The sequence below is a fragment of the Xiphophorus hellerii genome, chromosome 4 (assembly GCF_003331165.1).
Source record: "Xiphophorus hellerii strain 12219 chromosome 4, Xiphophorus_hellerii-4.1, whole genome shotgun sequence".
In the NCBI taxonomy this organism is placed as follows: domain Eukaryota; kingdom Metazoa; phylum Chordata; class Actinopteri; order Cyprinodontiformes; family Poeciliidae; genus Xiphophorus; species Xiphophorus hellerii.
Genome location: NC_045675.1, coordinates 28193563 through 28199562, shown reverse-complemented (window position 1 = coordinate 28199562; position 6000 = coordinate 28193563). Strand labels below are relative to the sequence as shown.

Sequence of the window (6000 nt, the reverse complement as noted above, 5' to 3'; positions counted from 1 at the left end):
TAATTAAAAAAATCGGCAGAAAGTGCCAACTTTTTCTTACTGATTAATCGTCAGAATAACTGATCACTAAAACAATCGTCAAAGCATATATGTTTCAGAATTAAGAGGCAACTTAAAATTCATGTTTACGATGTTTTCGACAAATCGCATTCGCGGAGAAGGTCGGAAGTAAAGGTGTAAGAGATACGGAGGGGAAGACGTGATTTTTCAGTATCCAACCTTCTCTTCACCGATCGTAGAAGAGTTGCCTGTTTCCAATCTCACTGGTGCGTCTCTGGTACACGCACAGACAAAAACATCAAATCCACGGCGGTGTGAGAGAACTCCAAAACTCTGAAAACGAAAGCAACTCGCGTTACAGTAACAACACACTTCGCCCTCAGGTGCTGCAACAAACATCATTTTCATCGTCTTCGGGACGTTAAATGACACAAGTGAGTCACCTTGTGCAACATGACTTCATAAACTCCGCTGAATCACGCGGCTATATCCATCTAAATGACATCTATCAAATGACCTGAAGGCCACAAGGGGGAGGAAGATTTTTTTTTTTTTAATTACTGCAATCCACTGAACTGCATCAGAGCATATCTAAGCCCCCCCAGCCTGCCAACTGCTATGCTGGGTTTGCAGCTGGCTTGCTGCATGCAGTGCACCATCCTCATTACTGCATGGCAGGTATGTGTGTATGCAAAGGGTCAGCAGGGTTATTACTCGCTCTCCTTCTTTGCAGTACATTACATAGGGCAGAACTGAGGGTGCAAACGCAAGGACCCTAATGCCCAACCAGCAAGGCTGTGTTTGAAATGCACTGGCCTCATTAGTGCTGTGGAGGATACCTGCGTGGCCTATCAATGATCTCGCACAACACTGGGGGATTCAGCCAGCTGGTGGAAGGCTGTCCTCCATGCAGCAGCAGCAGCAGCAGCAAGCAGGCCGGGCTACAGGTCATCTGCTGCTGCAGTACATCTTCCAGGTGTCCAAAATATCAGCTCTGACCCGAGCTTCGAGCCGAAATGGTGGCCTCAGAGCCGAAGCACAGCTGTGTTACTTCATATAAGAGACATTTCGGTCTGCTCAAAGCCACAAAAACGGCAACAAAACAACTTCTTGGAAAAGAAATACGCGACAAGTCAAGAGCAAAAAACTTTCTTGAAGGCAGGCCTAGCAGAGACAGCCTAGCCTCCGGTGTGTCGGCATGAAGAGCAGGCTGCGTGGAAGTACAGATTAGTGATGGGCTACCGTGGCCCGGTGTCGCCCCTCTTCCTTTCTGCGGCTGCTTGCCCGCTCTCTCCATCCCCCCCTTTGCTCTGTCGACGCCATCTGTTTGTGGCAGGAGAGAATGTGGAAGTACAAGAAGAGAGAGAGGAGAGAAAAGACGACATTTTGACTGTAGTTGCTGACCTACATCGCCGCGTTTGCGCTCGCGACGACGAGGAAAAGCCGCAGCGAAACGACGAGCGGTTCAAAGCGCAGAGGCGGGAAAGCAGATAAAATGTTACAAAAAGGTACAAATATCTATGTGGGCTGACCGGGAGGAATTTGATAAGTTATGGTTGAAACACTCCTCCTCCTCCTCCTGCTGCTGCTGCTGCTGCCTCGCCGGCCCGGATAAGTGAACGCTATCAGCGGTAGAAATTCGCGCTGCCCTCCGCTCCGCAACACCAACACAACCCGGGGAGAAAACGAGAGAAAAGGCACAACTCACCTGAGTCCAAAAGCGGTTTATGGTGGCGACGTGTCTGTGGTGAGCATCAAAATGGGAAAAAACATTGAACGCTGGGTCCCCGTTGTGTAGCAGGAAGGAGGGAAGGGAAGGGAAAAGGGGCTGACGTGAATGAATAAACAAGCGAGCTCCTCCTCAGCGCCACAAGTAGAAGCCCGATGTGGCTCTTTAGCGGTGTTACCCACAACTAATTACATAATGTTTTTGTTAAAAAAAAAAAAAAAAAAATCTTTAGTTTTACAAGTATTTACTTTCTCTTCATTCAACATCCCAGCTTTTATAATCTATGAGATTGCATTTATTAAATATAAAATTACTGATGATCTTCAATACGATCATCCTGCAAAGTTTCTACTTCAGTTTCATCCGATGAAATTCTATCAAATCTTTCTTAAAATGCTAAAAAAAATATATAATTTGTGCATTATCATTAAAATCCACCAGATGGCAGTGTGCTTGCATCCTGACAGCAAAGTAATCAATACATCCTGATCAAGCATAACAATATATGACCACTGATTACTTAATTCAGTGTTTCTTTATGTAACAAATGCCATCTCAGGGCACTATGTATACAAGACATGCAGCCCAAACCGATTCGTATTCGTATGTGGAACAAATATATGTACAAAGTATTCAACCAAATAATAAAAGCAAATGAAATTTAATCTCAATGTAAGCATGTAAAGTAAGGTTATAATCCCAATTGGTAAACAGTCACCAATTGTCTTGACCAATCATGTGGTAACAGTTGAAAGTAATCCCCCCCTTTAACAGGAAGAAACCTCCAGCAGGACTGGGCTCAGGAATGGCCAGTGAGAAGGCTGACCTTGGTCCAATTCAACAGCCGGTCTACTTTAAATTGGTGAAAAAGTTAACACTGGTCATGCTGTTAAGGAGTAACAATGTAGAGTTCATTACTTTTGTTGTGGCTTTCAAAGAGGGTCGAAGGTCGAAGAATCGTGTTTTCTTTTAAATCATGTTGATTGTTGTGTGCGTCCATTACCTGGGAAACACTTGGCATCAGGTTGGACTATAATAAAGGTTTAATGCTTTGAGCAATGTTTTGTGGGAGACCTTGAGTTGTGACTTCCAAGTGGACATTACTTTCACACATCCCACCCACATAAGCATCAACAACAGCAACACTTTGTTAATCCCAAACAAAAATTGAATGTTGTAACTCATGTTATGCGAGTCAAAGTGTTGTAGATGCTGATGGCTGTGTGCAGGGAGGATCTCTTGTAGTGGTTTGAATTACAGCACATCTGGAGAAGCCTTTGACTGAGGACGCTCTGTTGTTGTATAACAGTCTCATGGAGAGGATGTTCAGGGTTGTCCATAATGTTACTCATTTTGTAATTTTCACGTAAAATCTTTATTTGCATCTCCAGAGGTGCCAGAACAGTCCCTAGAGCAGAACCAGTCTTCTTCACCAGCTTGTTGAGCTTTTTTAAGTCAGTGGCACTGATGCTGCAACCCCAATAGACACACTGTAAGCATGCACACTGTTTCATGAAAAACTGTATTCCCTGACGTCTGTGGCCCTAACAAGTTCCTCCTTCTCTTGCCTCACATAACTAAACACAGACCCAACATTCTTCCCCCTTTGTCCTGGGCATAAAGATATATAAAAAATCAAAAGCAGCCTCTGCCTCTGTACCACACCACAAAAGTCATTCAGGAATGGTTTGAGGAGCGAGACATCTTTGAGGTGTTGGCTTAACGTTCAAGATCTCAAACCAGTCTAAGCATCCGAGGGATATGTTGAACATATAAATCTGATCTATGAAGGCACCATGCTGCATTCAGGGGTCTAGCGAAGCCATGGATCTGAAATGTCAAGCCAGCAAAACTCATCATGGTCGAGCAATGATTTCTGGTGTTCCACACAGTCTGTTTAGTCAGTTTCCTCGGTTCAGATATGACCAGGTATGCACTATTATTTATTCATTGTCTAGCAGTTTTGGATGATTATTGAGCAAGGATAATAAAATTGAAGAATTCTGTCTTAGTTTATTTAAGTTCCCCACATCACACATTGCCTATTTGAGCATCACTAGCTTTATAAGGGCTATATGTTGGTTTCTGTTACGCTGTGCTGTCGTCATCATTTGGAATGTTTTCTTGCACTAAAAAACAATCAAATCCTCTTTTTTTCCCATAATCAAACACTGATTCCTCATTCAGATGTCTAATCTTCCAGCCCTCATGCTGTGTTATGTAAAGAAAGAAAATTATATTTCTCAGCAGATTTTAATCTGTAGGAATGTCTAATTATATCCCAATGTTATCAGATTATGGAAGCATAATAATTATCTCCTCATGTGGTTTACTAGGGACTAATAAGACAGTATAATGGTTCTTTTTTAATAATAATAGTAATTGATAATCATATTTTACCCTTACTCTAGCTACAATCTAATTTAAAGCATTTTCTGAAATGAAAAATCAGTTTTGATCAATATATTGAAATGTAACTAGTTACATTTTGAGTCGTGTTATTGCAACATGCTTGTTACTTTTATTGGAGTAATATCATTATACTCTTATTTGAGTACATACTTCGAGTAACTGAAGTAAATGAAGAACAAATGTTTATACTAAAAATGCACCATTCACACACCTACAAATTATTTTAGAGGGTCTTCTGGTTTGTAGACAAGCTTCATGTTTCTAATGTTATTTTCTATCTGCAGAGTTTGTTGCGCCATTTCAGAGGTCAAATGAAGGTACAGTGAACAGCAGAAGCCCACATTCGATCAAAGCCTGACCTTAATTATCTTTAATATGATTATTTAAAAAAACTTTTAAAAAACTGTTAATCTAGTTTATATTAAGAAACAGATGTTTGACACTAGAGGGCGTCATCCTTCCAATAAAGAGATTGAGAATCAACTGCCTTTCTGTGTTCTGGTGGTTCACATCTAATTTGATAAACATTGTTTTATTAAATCGTTGCATGTGCAGGTGACAGGACAGCATTTGGCTGCGCGCTCCACAGATCTGGCCAGACGAAGTCCAGTTTGCCACAACCCTTATAGGAAACACAACAAACATGGAGGACGTGGTGCTCAGGTCAGGGGAGACCAAAACTGAATTTTGTGGCCACAAGTGGTTCTTTAAACGGCTCTTTAAAGCTTTAGCTTAAAATGGTAAAGAAATACACAACGTTTTTAAATATAGATATATTAACAAACGTATATTCTAGTAATTTTTCCAGTTTTTTCAAGGAATGATAGCATTCTTATATTTTTTTCCTGTCATTAAGTTGGAAACAGTTTTTTTTTTCTCAGATTTTTTTTCACATTATATATTTTGATAGTAGTTGTAGTTATAGTCTTAACTAGTTTTGAAATCCAAAAGTGGAATTTTTTTTTAATAGTAACAAATTTCCCATAGTAAATATTTATCAAAAATTAAACTTGTGTTGTTTTTAAAAAGAAAGAAAACTTAATTTGCTGCTTTACATTGGTTTTGTAGTTGGAGTGAGTGAGGGCAAAAATGGCTCTTTGGACTGTTAAGGTTACAGACCTCTGGTCTAGACAATGATGCATGGTAGTGGCAGCATCATGCTGTAAATGGGTGGAAATGAACTAAAGTGCTTCGCAGATTCACCTTCCGGCAGAAGATTCACAAGAGGCGTACATCCAGAGAATTAAATGGTCTAGTCCATGTCCAAGCTAAAGATTTAAAAACTGATATCCACAAATCCTCTCAGTCCAATCAGACAACTCCACAAAGAAGAACAAGCAAATAATTCAGTTTCTAAACTTAGAAAAGGATACCCTGTTATAACGGCAGCTGTTATGTCAGCTAAGGATGGTCGCACTAAACACCAGTACAAAAAGTGTGTATCATTACCTTCAACTTCATAATTACGCGCTACTTTGTTAAAAGGTAGTATTATGTCATATTGACTTTTTTTTTTTTTTAACTTTATGTCATGTTATAATGTTATTCCCTCACCAAAAACATACATGCAGTGTTGCTTAGATTTTTTCATACATGTTTGAGAAATCTTTTAATCTCCCATGGCAACTGTTGAACTGTACAAAACACCAGGTTTTTAAGCTTTAGCCTCACAGACTCCTCCCACTCGGCTCCTTCAGACTAGCTAGCAGCAATTAGCAAACACCTGACGGAAACATGAGTCTGCTAAGCTCATTGTACAAGCTACTTCTTTCTGACGTGGCGGTAAAGCGACAACAGAGGAGCCATGTTTTGATGACTTCCTGAAGGCGGAGTTTCAGAAAGAGCGGGAGTTTTCAAAG

General features: G+C 40.5%; 2 long non-coding RNA genes across 2 annotated transcripts; one reads left to right on the top strand and one right to left on the bottom strand.

Annotated features, from left to right (window-relative positions):
* Nucleotides 1-1133: 1133 nt before the first annotated feature.
* Nucleotides 1134-1893, bottom strand: LOC116718501 (uncharacterized). The gene is made up of 2 exons (XR_004338939.1): nucleotides 1709-1893; nucleotides 1134-1323 (listed from the first exon to the last, which is right to left on the bottom strand). It is a non-coding gene; the product is annotated as an uncharacterized LOC116718501 (long non-coding RNA).
* LOC116718499 (uncharacterized) lies at nucleotides 1334-2790 on the top strand. Its single transcript, XR_004338938.1, has 3 exons — nucleotides 1334-1508; nucleotides 1617-1747; nucleotides 2504-2790. It is a non-coding gene; the product is annotated as an uncharacterized LOC116718499 (long non-coding RNA).
* The last annotated feature ends 3210 nt before the right edge of the window (nucleotides 2791-6000 follow it).